We start from the raw sequence: 19407 nt of genomic DNA on the forward strand, positions 1-19407 counted from the left end.
CAGCGTGGTTGACTATGGCCTAATCACCCTTAACTTAGGGTAGGCTCCGAGCCCCTCTGTGGGGACGTATAGTAAGCTGATGATGAATGATGAATTATCATGAGCTTTCTAGATATTAAAATGAATATTTCTTTATAAATGAAAAACTTATATATTGAATATAAAGTTTACGATAATGCGTTATACAGTTCTTTAGTGGTGTAAGAGAGCCAACTATTCTCATCAATTATGCGTCAACATGCTGCTAATTAGTTGAAGTGATTATTGTTAGGTCACCTGAAGTGATTAGATAAGAGCCGAACAAGTAGACAGAACATCGCTATGTACGAACAATAGTTTATACATATACATATTATATGCTTATATATCACACTACTAGTCCAATACAGATAGCAGTTAAAAGTTGTTATTTGTTATAGTAATAAAGAAATAAAAGGAAACTGAATACATAACTCGGAATTCACTCAAGAAATTATATTGGGTTCTTCAAGACTTTATTTACTTATTTAACCAACGTTATATTTTATTTAGAATATTGAATAATACACCTTTTAACTTAATGGAATTTTCTATAGGCAGCGGAGACTCAATCCGCCCCCTTACTATTTTGTCAGCTTCTACGATAAAAAATATTATACATACACACACACAAAAAGTAAAACGTAATGAATTTACGTTTGTCGTGTTCACGTCCCATTTATGTATATTTATCCTCGTTATGTATATGATTTAACCTTCAACTTATTTAGTACTTGAACGTAGTTAAAGTTCTTGAGTCAACAGATGGTATTACACTAAGTTGGCGTCAGATCAAGTGGAACTAAGTTAGAGCTATATCACAGATTAACGTGTCTGATAATATATGTGCTAATATGTTGGTGTCAAGTATACGTATATCTTTATAATAAATGCTTGACATTAGTAAAGTTTTTGTTTTAAAAAATTTACCAAATACAAAAGTCATAAGTTAGACACAAGATTAAAAGCTTAATTCATACTTAAATCGTTTTACTTAAAATGAAAAGCTTTTATGCATACAAGCTAATTATTCCTGTAAACTTTTGCTCGATTCATCTTAACACAAAATATAATTCAACATAATGAAATAGTGAATGATGAATGGGCCGGTTGATCCGAGGCGCTTTAAAACAGCGTTTCCGTCGGAGACGCCACCAATAAGCCGCGTAAATAAATCATCTTGACAGGTATTACTTCGCACCTTGAGTGTTCCTATAATTACGAGATTTGTGACATAATACGACAGATAAAAGTGTTGACCAAGTCCTTTATTAAAAAAAAATCTAATTAAATAAGAAATCGAAAGTTTAATTATTTAAAAATCATACTACTAGAAAGTAGAATAAAAACTCAATTAAAAATCCATGCTTTTGATATTCTAAAGTACTTTTAAATAAATATTTTGCTCCTTTTACTTAAAAAAATGCAACACTGATTTTCTAATTAATAATGACAGGATATCTGTAAGCATGTAAAACGAAATGACGAAATTTTGAAACTCGATGTAAGAATCGGAACTCGTTACCGGCAGCTGTGTTCGACGAGCAACATAATCGGGGTCTCATTAAGGCGAAAGTGAAATTCCTAATATAAATCTAGAACGCTTCTCATCTTACTGTTATTAATAATTAACGTAAGATGAGAATTAATATGTTATTATATAATTTTCCTCATTAGCGCATGCCAGTTATTCGCCCTTGCGATAGGCTTTGGTATTGCGGTTAAACACCGATATGTTAGGAAGGCCCGAGAATATTTCTGATATGGAAATTAAAATAATAAAGACATGAAATAGTTAAAAGTTTCGTAAACGAAGCTTAACGTTTCAACACCGCGTATACTTTGACGTTAATTACAAAGAATATTTAGTTACCTGTTTGCGCTGCGTTTCTTGTAAACGATATTTACATGAAACTATATTAAATGTTCGGTGAACTACTCTTGATGTTTGCTTCGAAATTCCTAGTAGTAACTCTAATTTTACGTTCTCCAGTGGTCGCCCAATTATTTAAAATAGTACCATATTTCATAACTAATAACTTTGATTATAAACTTACTTTGTACTTCTCTACATTAACTTTAACTGTGTCAAACACGTTCAGCCATTTGAGCAATTTTCTTACCTAAAAAGGGGGTACGGAGATTGCGCTGTATGTATTAATATAAGATTATTTCTGATAAAAAAAATACGCACGTGAAACTTATTTTTATTACATAAGTATTTGTTCACATTTTAGCTATACGATCAGCAGCTAAAAATTTATAAGCATAATTTAGTTTTCTGGCGAGACGCGAAGGCGCCCGTCTGACCTGACCAACCTTGTCTCCGACCTAATTTCGAGATTTCAGATGCTGTGCGGGCCATTTCAGTTAGATAATACTTAAGCAGTAAACAATAAGAAAATATTTATAAAAATTTACTTCTTTATAATTTTAAACTAAACATTATTTCAAAATTGGATGCTTTTTGTAAATGTTGTTGCACATTTTTGTTAACCAAACTTCAATTTATTACAAATCCGTATCTGTATGTGTTTTTTTAATTGACTTTTTTCCCAACCAATAACAAAAAATCTCACATTCCCATTGATATTGGTATATTGATGATTCGTTACATCGAATATGGTATGGCTCAATAAATTTTCTACCTTTTTAAATATTTTTTGATGTGATTGCCCACTTTTGGTGACATTTATGAAATTTCACAACGCTTAAATCTTACTTCTTACTTTTTATCTTACTATTCTCAATTTTTACCGGATGTACCCATGTTTATTAGAAGGTAACTCCAGAACGGCTGCATGGAATCTCGATGAAATTTGACATAAATATAGAATTTGGCATAATATGGAAGAACACATAGACTACTATATTTTTTTTTAATTTAACGAGGACGGAGTTGCGGGCAACATCTAATCGAAGCTTAATTTCAGTAAGCTAAAAAGATCGGTCATTTATACCGTTATTTTCATCAATAAATTTAATGAATGGTATTTCTATGAAATGTTTAATCTATCCCGCACAGAGGAACGTTGTCTAGCTGTCTCGGCAATTGCATAACATTAAGCTGCCGGCTACCTGACACGGATATATTCACTAACTCGTTACCAAATCCACATCCAACTGTGTTAGTTATTTTACAAACTACATTTAAATGAATAGTTATTGTTGTTCATAATCAGAACACGAAATCGATCTTACTTATCTATCTTTATGACATTATTGTTTTGTTGCAGCTTTTACACTTAAAAACTCGATGAGAGGTATATCAACTCCTTCAAAACTTTATCTTATATATAAAATTCTCGTGTCACAATTTTCGTTCCCATACTCCTCCGAAAACGGCTTGACCGATTCTCATGAAATTTTGTGAGCATATTGAGTAGGTCTGAGAATCGGCCAACATCTATTTTTAATCCCGCGCGGACGGAGCCGCGGCGGACAGCTAGTTTCTCATAAAATACTAGTAGCTAATAAAAATAATAAATTTTATACTTTTTTTTTATATCATAAGGTGGCAAACGAGCGAGCGGCCACCTGAAATCACTGAAACAGCGCAGTGACCGTTGCCCATAGACATACGCAATTGCACATGCGTTGCCTAACTTTAATCGACGGAGGAGAGGATGCACAGAGAGAATATTTTCCCTTCCCATGCATCCTCTCATCCGGAAAGTCCACTTCCACTTCCCATCCTTTCCTTATAAGGAATAGGGTGGAAAGGGAAAGAGGACTAAATTAGGCCTCCGGGACGCACACCCATTAGACGAAACGCGGAATTGCTTCCACTTGACGCCTGACTTCTGTGTGGTCGTGGTATTTCACCGGGCGAGCCGGGCCAATTCGTGCGAAGATGTTAAAGCGGGCTCTACCGCTGTGAAATACATACATATTTTGCTTTAAACTCTATGTTTATTTTTCATCAAATGCTAGACCATGGTCTATGATATTAATTGATTATCTGATTCAAAGTTATAAGTCCCAGTACTAATATAGGATATTGGCCACTTGGTAATTAAAAAAATAAATCTTAATTAAATTGTAATTAAGTAATATCTGTGCGTCGGTGGCTCAGTGGTCAAGCACTTGACTTGCAATCTGCAGGTCCTGGGTTCGAATCCCGCCATGTACCAATGTGTTTTTCGATTTCCGATTTACATATGTACATTTATCCGATTTGACGATTTATAATTTTTATCCAAGGCATATGTCTCTTAGAACTGATTTCAAATGATACCAAAGATAATTGGTTCTCAGGAGTCCTCCAAATGAACAGTTAGAATCTGATCTTTACATCCTTATTGTTAATTTGAATAACTTTACACTATCCACATGCAGCGAAACTTGTGCTCAATTTAACCAAGCTTCATTACTTATCTTGGAAGTACTTTAACTTAGTGTCGTGTCGACTTCAAACTTCATAAGCTTTTCATTTTCTTTCTTATAAGTTGTGAAAGTTATGAAAGTTTGAACTAAGCCTTTAATGTTTCACGACTTCTCTATGGATTATCTTATAACAAAAAAAATATTATTTAATTGTTAAAATAGTACATTCAATTACATTAATATACAGAATTATACTGGCGTACATTAATACTACTACTACAAGACTATTATTACAAATTCTATTACAAGATTCTTATCAACTTTTGGAATTTCACAAGTTCACAAATATGTGGGTCTATAGTTTGTCTTAAAACGATCTAGTCTACACTCCTAAACATATATTTTTAAGTTCGTATCCCAAGGTCTGCGTAGACCACTAAGTATTGGCAGAAAGCCAATTTCAAGTAGAACACAATGCGGGAACACAGTGGGAAGGTTAATATAAGGTTATGCATTAAAAATTATTTAACTTAAAACCAATTTATGGAAATTATATGTTTTAACACTGTATATAGGGTTTTATTATAGCTCCTGTCGCGCAGGTTTTAAAAAAAACTCAATTTGTTCCTTTGCCTATGTGTTCTTCCAAACTATATTCTACATCTGTGCCAAATTTCATCAAGATCGGTTGAGCCGTTCCGGAGATATTATCTATCCATCAATCTATGTATCCACCATTTAAAATATTAATAAGATTCGTAAGATTTCTAGTAAAATAACATTTAATTTAATAAATATAAAATCTATTTTACATACTTGCATTGTAAATTTGTCGAGGCATGTGTAAGGAACGTGCTCTACGACCTCACTCATATCTCTATCACACTACCCTAGTTTAAGAAGAGGCATGCAGAGCTGCGTCCTATAGCTCGCTATAGACTTAATCGGCAATTAACTACTTACATAAATATGTTATTTATCACAAAACACTGACACACTTAACGTGACGGTTTCCATATTACGTACTTTTCTTCCTGTTCCTACATTAACATTACTTAAACTTATCACAAATATGTGTATAAGTTAATAATTATAATATTAAATTATTAATTAGATAATATTATAAAATAAATAATGATACAACTACACGTATAGTAAAACAGTGGAGACAGGTATAACAGTTTTTCTGTCTCTAAATTTAGATTGTTGTTATACAAATGTCTACCATATACGAAGGGTTCGGGTCCCGCGGCACAACCACAAAAACTACGCGTTGCAAGAGTTGGCGTAATATTGTAAACATATGAAGAGGCACTTACCAACTCGATGCCTCGTTCACCTGTTCACTGTGACGGTGTCACTCGAGTCAAATAAGTCACTGTCAAATCGTCTAAAGACACTAGCAATGTTGCCCACCTAATGTACCAGACGCATCGCTTCCCGTAAGCGCGCTCTTGACTCATCATAACAACACCGAACGCGGGATCTTATACGCTTAAAACCAACACGTTCGATGTGCTACTCTTTTCATCCAACTTCCGTCAACTCCGTATTTCGATTCACTGCCTTCCCCGCACAAACCCCGCAGGCCTAGCGTCCGACTGTAGCGGTAAGAAATTTCAAACTACCCACTTGTGCGGGGAGAATAAAATTGAGTGAAGTTACGATGTATCAATCCGCGAAATTCAAACTCTATAGTTCGTCATTGAAGATGCCAAACTATACTGCATCTGTACCGAACAAATTGATTGTAAAGAACAAAATTAACAGATATGTTTAAAATATTATTTAAAAGTTTTGATTCAATCTGAAACTTTACACAGCTTATTATAGATGATTTAAATTGTCGATGTTAATTAATGTGTGGCCAGAGACATTATGTAGTAGGAGGACAAATATTATCTGCGTAATACATGTTAACAGCTCAGATTTATGGGCTTGATAAGGCGAACTTACTAAGCCAATGTATATAGTTTCTATATAATATAAGATTATAACATTTAATACGGGTATCTGTCGTTTTAGATATGATTTGTATAATGACGGTCCATGTTTACGAGAAAGCAAGTATTTTGTACGTTTTCCATTAAAATAAATGAAAATAGAAATCCTGCAGGTTTTGGGATGCTATATTTGACTAATAAAACATTTGCATTCATTTTACACTAGGCGCAAAATGTTATCATAATTTTATATGTTGTAATAAAATGGTAATTTTAAATCTTTGCTTGGCTTATTTCTTCTGCCTGCAGTAAGAAAAAAATATTAGTCTTTTTATAGTTTGTCTATGTCAAATTGTTATATAAGTCAAACTAAAAATACTCACACATTTCTTATTCCAAATGTTCATAAATAACATGACCTGCTTTCTACGTAGGTGTAATACAAAAGGAATGGTTATTAACACATGAAAAGCGCCTACGCAAAATCCTAACAATGCTTCGTAGAAATTTGGTAATATTGTTTGGTGATGTGTAAGCCGTCTTCAATTGTAACCTCTAATTAATTTTAACAATCTTTCAATTCATCATTTACATATTAAGTTATAAATAGCATTTGTAGCTATTGTTTCTCAATCCACTCGATTTACAGTTTACCACAGCGGAACGTAATTTTGTATAGAAGAACAATAAGAGCCTTTTATTTCCATTTTAGTTTTACAAGGCAGCAACAAAAACAAAGGGCAGTTGCATAATTACCAGCCCACAAACAAACACTTGCCGCCCACAAAGGATTCTTGAAAGGCTTTTCACTGCTTCCTACGTTCTTTTTCTATTTAAACAAAGAATTTTTCTAATAAAATATGAACATATGCTTATATTTATTTTTGAATAGTTCCTAGTTTTAAAAAGGTTAAATAACCGTATTTAAAAAGTAGAATTGATTTTAATTAACAATAAATACATTTAAATTTAATCCGTCAAGACATTATAAAAGGAATCAAGAGATATCCACAGCTGCGCTCTAGTAGTTTCATGCAAATATTTTATTCGTGTCTTTTCAAATATATTGCATTCAATTATTTTAGTTGTTTTTAACTTAGTCTGCCTTTTTAAAATTGTCGCGTTAATGCAATGGCAACTTAAACTTAAGATTAAACTTTAATCATTCATTCATTAATTCTAATATTATGTACTAATCTAAATGTATATAATATAATTTTGTATGTACATATTATAATTTTATATATTAACTGAAAAACTACACATGACTTTTAGTTAAACAATATTTTAATTAAAACAAGCCAAACAGATTCATCATGTTAACGTAAAACATCCGAAACAGAATGCTTCTTGAAAACAATTTATGACTTTTGCTATATACTTATGTAAACACTTCATTAATAATTGAAAACTTTTTGAATATACAAAGAAACAAAATAAATTATTTATATCACATGAATTTTATTTGTAATGTGACTGCAAGCATTTTACCGAGAAATTTAACAACTTTTCATAATCTTCATTTTTCGTATTTTCGTTCATAGAATGTCAGTTAGAAAAATCTCGCTCGTAAGGACTATATCATGAAGGGTAATAAGTAAGAATTCTGCCAAAATATACTTAAATTTGCATTGAAAGTGGTGCACGTGAACGAAGGAAAGTTATATTTCACGAGTGGAAGTTTGTAAAGACCCCATTTTAAACCTTGCCGAAGTCAATAGTGAAAAATAGTTTAAGTTTGAGCAATTTTAAAAACGTCTTTCGTATGCTGTACGGGAACAGAGTTATTTTGCTCCCAGTTCTTTAATTTATTCATTTTATATTTCCTTTTAATTTAAATTATCGTATTCGGATATTGCTTATTATTTTCTAAATATTTATATAGTCTTTCTTTTGATCAAATACCAATATTTTAAACTAATAGTATAGTGAACGAGAGCTTTATATCATCATCATTATATCTATCGGAAAATTACTTACAGATGATATGAAAATAGCAAAAAAGGACCGACAACTTTGTTAAAATGTAGACACAATTATCAACTCCTCGAGATCCCCCTCAACTGAGAGATTAAATAGCGAGTGTTACAAAGCTTCAATTTACTATGAACATTTCTTGTTACGAATATTATCGTAACAATATTTAAACGTCCAAATGTATTTTTGTTTGTAGAATATTAATATTTCTAATGAATAATAAGATAACTCGAACTTTTGATATTGTCTCGAAATAATAACATTTAATAAACGTCCTTTTCAAATTCTTTGTAGCGGGTATCCGCAGTTTGGAACTTTGTGAGTATTGATTAATTTTAATTAAACCAAATTTTAAGATGATTCTTCTAATTAATGTATTTGTTTCCGTACAATCAAAAATAACATAAAGTAATGTATCTTATTTGTGTTTATTACTAGTAAATAGATAATTTACATGCTTATATAACTGTTATGTAATACACAATTTCGTTATATCGATGATAATCGACATAAGCCTCAAAGGCCAACTTCACAAACTTCGCTAACAAATCTAATACAAAACAAATAGAGCAGAACGTTTGTGGGTAGTATTAAAACTTTGTACGTTTAGTTATCTAAACATATTAATAAATTAAAAGGAATCGTAATTCATAACAATTAAGCATTGTATTTACTTAAATACAAGTTACTTAACTTAAGTAAAATTTTTACTAGTTATTTTTTCTGAATGAATTCACATAATAGATTGAAAAAAAAAATATTATTATATATATTCTTTCTGTAAGCATTCCTGCAACAAATGTAACCTTAATTTTAAAGTTCTCATATCATTCAAATCGGTTAAAAGCATTCAAACCGATCTTGGAAAGTCTCAGGCTTGTAGAAATATAAACATTTAAAAATATGCCATAGTCAAATTTTTAAAACACACAATAACTTTTAAAATATCGTAAAATGATGTTTTGTTTTTCGAAGTCATATTTATAAAAGCAATCGCTTTATTTAAAACGCGCGGAAGAATAAAACGTTCTCAGTTTCTCATTTGAGTAATGTATGGAAAGCATTTACACCAAAAAAGGGTTTTCAAATAAATGGTCGCGGTAAACAAGCTTTACACTTGTAGTTCAATTTACTTAATGAATTAAGCACTTGCAATTTAAACAGAATTATCGTACTTACTGGTTTAAATGATATTGATTTTGTTTATTGACCGGCAATGGTGAACATAAACATTTTGGTAGCATCTCAAAATCTAGATCATTTTGCATCATCATCATCAGCTCACTATATATCCCCACGGAGGGGCTTGGAGCCTATTCTAAAGTTAAGGGTGACTAGGCCATAGTCAACCACGCTGGCCAAGTGCGGGTTGGTTGACTTCACACATATCATTGAATTACTTCTCAGATATGTGCAGGTTGCATCACGATTTTTTCCTTCACCATAAGAACGTCGGATCAATGTACATATGTAAATCGAAAATCGAAAAACACATTGGTACATGGCGGGATTCGAACCCAGGACCTGCAGATTACAAGTCAAGTGCTGACACCACTGAGCCACCGACGCTCTATTCATTTTGAATAAAGCAATGAAATGATTACAACTGAAATTTTAATAGAAAATATTCAATTTATTGAAAAAAAAATGCTTAAAATACTTACATTATACAACGTAACAATACTTAATTTCTATTTTATTTGATGACGTTTCTTAAAAATTGTTATATTAATGTTGATGTTATGTATTACTTTATATTTATTACTATGGGTAAACATTGTAACGTGGCGAAAATGAATGAGAATTCTTAGCAAAGTTAGCTTAGTGTCTATTGAAATTTGAAGCAAATTTTAATTGAAACTCCTTCTTGTTTGTTCATAACTTGAATTAAGCCATTTCTCCCTTGTATAACTTTTCAACAGTACTTTTACATTGACTATTAGACTTGCTTTCCACTCGTATTCATCCTGTACAAATTATTTATAAAAGAAAATTCTACGGACAAACTAAACATATCAAAGAACCGGTACCTTAAGTAAATAAGCTACGACGTTTATACTTAATTATGTTCTTTTATCATATGTTTACGAATATTATTTATATTTGAAAACAAGTAATTAAAAACGAAATTGGTAAACTTAAACTAAAATTAAAAGCATTTAATCGCGTAAACGTCCAAAAATATTTGCTATTAGAAACAAGAATTTAATTCCGTTATTAATAAGATAACAAGATTAGCAGGTCGTCCTTCGTGAGGATAAAACGAGTAATTGTTCAATTACACAACAATAATTAATCAATTATTAGATTAAAGAGATTCTTACGAAAAGATATAAGACTATTATATTATTACACACAAATAAAAAAATCTAATAATTTGAAAGTACGTATTAATTACAGAAATCAAACTATTCTTTCCTTTAATAACTATAATATATAAAATAGAAACAACATAACTCATTCTCGTGACGTAGAAGGGTAGGCAGAGACCCCGGACCTAGATACGGAGCGGTCTTGACACAAATCTCTCGTTTCTTCTATATTCCAACATCTCGGTAAACTATTTAAGAAAAACATAAAACAAACTGTTCATAAAAAATGTAAAGGTAGAAATAATGAACTAAGTTAAGCATATAACAGATTATTTAAAATAATTTTAATAGAAATCAAATTAAAAACATATTTTACCCAATTAATATTACTGATAAATAAATTAATATTCTACGTAGCAAGTTCGAGTGCAGCAAATTAAATGCACAAGCTTTCATATTGATATTCTAAACGGAGCAACGAAGACGATCAGAATTAATATCTGAAGCATTTGTACGGCACACGCCAATCTGTCTGTCGGCTGTGTACAATTTTGCACGTTATTGCCGAAAACCTACAACGTACAGAAATGCAACGTATTGATATTAACTGAGTGAACTTTGAAACCCATTCGCGTAATGAAAAAAAAAACATAACTATTAGCCTATGTGTCCTTGCAGACTATGTTCTACATCTATGCCAAGTTTCGGCGAGATTCACTCAGCCGTTTATATGGGAAAAAGAAAAGGGCTGTTTTTTTAGGGTTTTCCCGGCAATTATTCGTTTTTTTTTTATCTTTTAAACCTTCCCTATACCTCCATGACCATTTCAACACCAAGATAAGATAAATACGTTAAGCCGTTCTCGAGTTTTAGCGAGACTAACGAACGCAATTGATTTTTATTAAGCAGACATAATTTTTGAAATAATGTTCATAACCCAAAAAGGTAAGAAAGACTACAGATTTCCAATTGAAGCAATTTTGCGACACCATTCTTTTCTTCATTAACATGGTCGTGGGTTACCGATTTTAAAATAAATGTATGTTAAATAAAAACTATTATTACTTTATGAGACTTTTGAGATAACTTTTTGTAAGACAAAATGAAGGTTGACAAAGCCCGCGTTAGGGTCTATGACGGGATAGTATTTGGTAAAATAGCAACTAGTCTGGCAGGCGGGAGATATCCGGCGAACGGCACGATTAGTGAAACAGTTCAGAGCTTTATAGAGGAATGGCTTCCACAGTACGATGCTATGCAGAATGCAAATAATTTCAAATCAAAACAGTATACATCGCACACACAGACATAGTTAATATTAAGCAACAGCTAAGCTTATATTCGTCTAAAATTATCTAAAACCATTCTAAGCGCATCTTAGACCTGAGGGCTCAGTGACCATTTAACTTTGAGTACGTTTACACCGGAAAATAGGTTGTTCACCTTTTTGCGCATAAAATATATGCATTATTTACGTATGCATTTTAAGTTCGAAATTTAATTCTTTTCTTATAGTCTATATTTATGTATAAAATCAATTGCTGTTCGTCAGTCTCGCTAAAACTTGGAAACGGCTGATCGGATTTATCTTATCTTGGTCTTAAAATGTTCATGGAGGTCTAGGGAAGGTTTAAAAAGTGAGAAAAATTCGAATATTTACCGGGAAACGCTAAAAACAGCCCTTTTCTTATTCCCGTATAAACGGCAGAATGTATATCGCTGAAACTTGGCATAGATGTAAAACATAGTCTAGTAGAACACGTAGGCTAATAATTATGTTTTTTTTAATTACGCGCAACGACAGAGTCGCGGTCAACAGCTAGTACGGATAAAAAACTGTGATCCAATTCGTACATCCATAAAACATATTTTGTGAGAAGTAATGTTCCCTTTACTTTAAATATATTAGGTAGAGTCATAATCATTTATCTCGTATGCTTCTGTTAAGAGGAAGTCTAATATAATGTTACACGGTCATACGTGTTAACGGCTATGATTTACGAGCTCTGACAAGACTAAGCTACTTGGTGCGTGACACAGTGTACATTACACATACTCATTATTTTAGGCAAATAAATTGAAACAAATATACTAAATTTAAAACATATTTACGTCTCATATTTGATATTCTTTAATTTATAATATTTTTTACTTATACTTAACTGATAAAAACATATTTTTTATTACAGATATCATAATAATACAAAAATGTTTATTTTGCATAGATAAGGAAGTTGTATATAACTAAAGAGATATTTTAAAATCATTTTATGTAGTAGTCTGCAGACATTTACTTAAAATTAAAATTCTGAAACTTGGTAACTTTAAGAAAATGACATGCTTAAAGACTTTTAAGTTGACACTACATTAAGTTGGAGCACCCACTAAAGTTTAACCGGTATTCCGGACACTAGTAAATGTTCTGCAACAATTTTCAAGCCATTGTTTATATTTACAAAGTTTTGCTACATATAAATCATCATCATTTTCACTATCATGTAATCGTGACTGTGATGACAAAAAAAAACTCCGATCTTTTCTTTAATTCTTATGTTAAAGAAAATATAAAATTAGTAAAAACAATCCTTATTGTGTAAAATTTAAAAACATGCATTTTATTGCTTTATCTATTGGATCCCTCGTTTATTTAAGTGGCAACTCTTTAGCGTTCAAAGCTCGACGTTTCTATTAGATTGTTCTTACGTGAGCGTACTCTTTACAGACTAAGCTTTGCATTCGTTTTCCAATTTAAATTGGTCGCTCGGCTTAACTACATTAGCCGATTACAGCGACCATGATTGTCTGGACGGAGCAGAAGTATTCATAATGAACAGTTTATAGGATATTGTTGCATTCAATCTCAATGGAACTGAGAAATACTAAAGTCTATTTTTTTCCTATATTCGTCTACTATTGTAAATCAAGTTATTTTATTTTCTATATCTTTATACCTTTATGAGTTATTGTTGTGTTAAGATTTACAATTATACTTTTGCGCGAATTCGCGTTGAAATTTTTATGTATTTATGTTATTATTATTTATTTATTATCAAACTAATTCATTTGAAAACAATATTTATAACCTTTAAAATCCTCATTCCAGGACAATGTTCACAGGAAAGAAATAACAGATCACTTTACATTTCTATGCATTTTTTTTTATTCCATTAACTATTTCCAATTCATGAGTATAAGTAGTTTTTCATGTACCATCAGCGAAGCTTAGAATAAATAAATAAAAATCAAGCTTTCTTTTCTAAAGCAATTCTAACATAGGACTTAGGTTTTCTGAACAGTTTTGCTAGATTTCAGTACATCTAACTAAATATAGAAATGTTCACCTTTTCCTGCACATACTTGAAGTATATTACCGTACTCGGAACATTAATGCGTTTACACGTTTCGCGCATATTTAGTCTGCATCCTGTTACTGAGACAATGAAGCGAGTAGTTCACAAATTGATCAGCAAACTTGTAAAATGTTTATCCAATATACATAAAACATATTGTCAAAATTCTATGAAAAGAATCTGATATAACAATATGTTTTTCGGCAGAGATAACTCACAATAGTAAGTCTGAGAGTCAGAACTAAATGTAGGGAGTCATTGAAAGTATTATGACCTATTTTTTCATAATCTGCTGTAAATAACATTACATTTGTTTTATTATTTACATCTTGTGGGATTGATATTTACTGTATTACAAGTTATTTATAATAGTTTATATAAACGTTAAAATTTATTAGTTCAATATTAACAGGATAAGCTCTGTTCCTCTTACTATTGACTCGGTTAATCTTTTTTGATTAACAAAATAAATCTTAAGAAATATAGGATTTATTTTTTGATTTTATGTATGTGATCACGATTTCCCACAATGATAATATACTAGGGGTCGCCGGCGACTCCGTCCGCACGTTATTAAAAACAACATAAATAGAAGCCTACGTGCTTTAAGTTCTACATGTATGCCAAATTTCAACGGGATCAGCCCTTCTGGAGATACCTTCAAACAAACATCCATCCGTCCATCCATCCCTCCATCTAAACATTTGCATTTATAATATTAGTTAGATAAAATGATTGATAATATATAACCTATATGTAATTTTGAGCATACATATATATTATGATTAATATCACCATTAAGCCACACGCGTCCAGATTAATTCCCAACTAATCTTTATGAATATGTCGAGGTACGAAATTGATAAAACTACAGCTATAATGGTAATCCACGTAATTATTATAAACTAAAGCTATTTGCCCTTAATTTTCACCAAACATTTGTACATAAACGTATTTAGTTATCATTTTTAGGGTTCTGTACCTCATAGGAACAAAACGGAACCCTTGATTACTTTGTTTTCTTATAAAGGGTGTTTTTCGGTTTGCTGTAACTTTAACTTTAAAGTGTTCTTAATCACGTGTGAAGTATGTTGATGTGAACTGTTCGATATCGTTTCCGAAATGAAACGCGGCGGTGCATAAAACCTCTAAATCTGTGTCTTTCATACACACGATTTGAGAATGACTCAAGTGCCTAGGAAAAATGGGAGACAAAAGCAAAATGAAAAATACTAAAGTTAAATAATTTGTTAATATATTAAGCAAGGGATATGAATACATCCTGTGTGTATTTAATGTACATTTATTGCATACATATATCCATTGATTTTTTTAAGACGCTTAGATTACTATGTGTACTTTAAAAAAATAGTAATCTTAACAATTATTTCCAATTATAACGTAGCTACTTCGTTCTATCTACTGCATATCCACCATTGCTAGCTTAGCCTAGTACTATTGTATCTCAATATCGCAACTTAACATGAAAATATTTATATTAAAAGTATGTATAATATAAGTGAAACTCGAAATTTGTGAAGCGTTTCCGTTTAAAACGTAGTCTCACATGGCAATAATGCTAATGCAATGCGATCTACTTCACTCGCTTAACATTTTTGGAATAGACGAGCGCTGTAATCGCAGCCGTATTTTACGAGTGGCTCTTGTTATTCCGCAAATTCATTCCATCTTTTTGTCTCGAGGGAAGTCTTGTTAACCGAATTAATATAGTTCAAATACTCTTAGTTGAGAGTATTTTTGTTTAATTAAAAAAAATTGTGAACAGCTTACAATTTTTCTTTATACCTTTATCTCTAACATATCCTTTTTAACTTCAGTAATAGATATTACGTTTGATCAAATTGAAATGATCAATAATTTACATTCACAATTTCTAACTACAAAACACATAAGCCTTTCGTGGGCATATATTGTTTTAAAATTACCATTTAAAAAGGAATAAATATATTCTAAAACCGTTTCAAATAGCTCGTAGTCGTAGTGAACGCCTGTGGAATCAGCGCCTGCTCGGCGTCGCGCAGTAATGAGGGATTTACCGGGAATATTCAAATATCAGACGAAGCTTCCACGAACGCTAATAACGTCTCCGGCAAGATGTTATCTCCGATGATATATCTATCTTTAATCGTTTTATGATAGAAGACAAAATGATTAAAAGGCCAGACATTAAAACGTATAGAAACGTTAAAACAATGTTTTAAATACAGTATCATAGTTTGTAACACCGGCCAGCCCAGATACTGCTCGCAAGTCGTTGAGATTTGAACATGCAGAAGCTACAAGCAATGGACTGGCAGAAGAAGGCACTGGACAGGCAACTTTGGCGATCTCTTGTGTTCCGACTTTAGTTCGCTGTGCCAGCAGATTAAATAAGTTGGAATCACAATATTCGAATTTCGATTTAATAAATATAAAAGTCTTGTTACGCAGTGAGTCACGACTGTATACGTGGAACCCAGCGAAATATTATTTGCAGCTTCTTCATAATAGCTTGTTATTTAAATGGCAAATACGTATATACCTTGTTCATTTATGTTATTAAAATGTGTGACATTTTGAGTCAATTTTAAACAAATCGCAGGTTACAATAAAAAAAATCTACACCGCCATAAAACTCAATACTCTCAGTGGAATTCGATTACTGAGCGGGGAACGTAAAGGCAAAGCGTATTCTTCGATTGTAATAAAAATTGTGAAACTCCGTATCTTTAAATCTGCCACATAATAAGTCTTTGTATTTTATTGCCCGTGTTTAATAAGAACAAGATAAATTTGTGAATCGATAAACATAAAATAAAGCGTGGTACACTATAATAAACAATTGAAATTGTATCAAATATTTTAATATTATCTCTATCTTCCCAGATGACTACTTTAATATAGCTTTATGCACATTTTGTACTCCATAGTAATAAGTCATTAAATAAATGAAAAGCGTCACGAGTAAGATCTTAAGGTGGGTACATACATGCTCGAACTAAAGCAAGTGACCGAACGTGAATACCATCCAAGTCTCAATACAACTTGCTTAAGGTCAGGCAAGATTATCGAGCATGTACGACCCATTGTTTCCATCCTTATATTTTTTTGTAAATCCTAAGTTTTTGCGTCGAAGGAAACATCGTGATGCAACCTGCACGTATCTGAGAAGAAATTCAAAGATATGTGTGTAGTCAACCAACCCGCTCTTAGCCAGCGTGATTGACCATGGCCTAATCACCTTTAACTTAGGGTAAGCTCCGAGAGCGAAAGCGTGCCCGTGGCCCCGTCCCGATGCGTTGGAGGAACAGAAAGGTTTAGTGGGTATGCCTCCGCTATGGAGGAGAATCCCACATAACTACCGCGTCCCCCCCGGGGCGCGGAGTAAGCATAAAACATTCCTCTCTGGAAAAAAAGGGTGGGGTCCGAGCCCCTCGGTGGGGTCGTATAATAAGCTGATGATGAAATCCTAATTAAAATATCTTGTAACGGATGTACATAATAAAATGGAAAACTGTAACATCCGTGTTCACTTAATTTAACGGAGTAGTCCGAACTTGGTTAATTAAACATGTTACGTAGCCGTTTACCACAATGGTCTTACACAATAAGCCCTAGATTTTGCTTCTGTGTCTTATATGTAACGATGGGTTTCTATCTACTAAATTTTAAATTTTTTATTAAAACTGAATATATGTTTTTGAATATATTGTTTAGTTAGGTAAAAACGATAACGTAATACTTTCAATTAATGATAAATTTTCACATGTTAAAAAAATTGGTTACATGCTTAGTTCAACCGTACGTCAAAATTTACCGTTAACAAAGTTTATTAATATTTTCATTATAAACAGTCAACTAGTTAATATTACAATATTATATTCTAATCAAACATAATAGAAAAAACATCACCCGAGAAGGAAAAGGCACACAATGAAGAAACATCAAGCAATGAAAAAATAATAATTTTCGTACTGTTGAAGAATTCCCTTTCCTCGTTATTAATAGAGTACAGACAAATAAAACATTAATTATCATACAATAATTAATGCTCAAGAGACTTACTAGAAACATGCTAATATTTGTTTCTTATTCTATTCTTGATTTATTGTTTTGATAGTAAATAAAATTTAGGTACATCATACTAATATTATAAATGCAAATGTTTAGATGGATGGATAAATGGATGTTTGTTTGAAGGTATCTCCGGAATGGCTGAACGGATCTCTCTGAAATTTGGCATATATGTAGAACATAGTCAGAAAGAACACGTAGGCTACTTTTAAGTTTTTTTTATAATCCAGCGAGGGCGAAAGCTTTTATTTATATATTCTAAAATACATGTCAAAAAACTTGCAATAAAGATACTATATAAACTAATTTCATTAATTATTTCTGTGTTGTAAACCGCGCTTTATTTAACATCCATGCTTGCGTTCATTTTACAATAACGCTTAACCGTTCTACTTTGCTACTTAATGCAGATTACAATGTGTTCCTAGCCAAGTATATAATATCCATGAATACTGTGATAACTAAACACATATGTAAATTGTGCCTGTGTAAAAAACTCACGGACATTTTATCTTATATATAAAATTCTCGTGTCACAATTTTCGTCCCCATACTCCTCCGAAACGGCTTCACCGATTCTCATGAAATTTTGTAAGCATATTGAGTAGGTCTGAGAATCGGCCAACATCTATTTTTAATCCCGCGCGGACGGAGTCGCGGGTGACAACTAGTATGAATAGAAATTAATATGTTAAAACTTTAGGTCAATATTTACTTTGTTGTAAAGATCTGATTAAATGTACAAGTTTTAAATATAGTTGTGTACTTATAAAAATCTCTTAAGTACTTACTGTTACAAAGCATCATCATCATACAATAGACAAACTTATATAAAATGCATATTTACTATGGTTATTTCATAGTTAATTGGCTGTGGCCCGCTACTCCGTCCGCGCGGTGTTAAAAAAGTGTTGTTCCAGACTATGTTTTACATCTGTGCCAAATTTCATCATCCGTTGAGTTGCTCTGGAGATACCTCTAAACAAACATCCATCTAAACACTCGCATTTATAATATTAGTAAGAAGTAAAACATAGCGTCGATAAGTATTAGATAAAACGAAAACTTTTTTTTTAATTCTTAACACTATCGTTGTTCAAAAATAGAACACACAATTCAATAAAAATAATATTTTAAAATCTGTTACCTCCCATTACTCGTACAGTTTCGCTATCGAAAATAAATTGCAGTTCGTGATGCATTATAAACTTTGTTCGTTTATTCAAAACTCTAGCAATTGTATAAATGTATTTCATTTCGTTCGCAATTAAATGATCCGTATTACAGATACAAATAAAACATTGTACCTGTTTGTTAAATTATCATATTTAATAATTGTTTGCACTTAATTGTAAGATAATTTTAAGAGTAGTTGACGTCAGCAACAACATATGTGGGAACGCCCCA

This window comes from Papilio xuthus, unplaced genomic scaffold, assembly GCF_000836235.2.
Source record: "Papilio xuthus unplaced genomic scaffold, Pxut_1.1 DF828952.1, whole genome shotgun sequence".
Taxonomy (NCBI): Eukaryota; Metazoa; Arthropoda; class Insecta; order Lepidoptera; family Papilionidae; genus Papilio; species Papilio xuthus.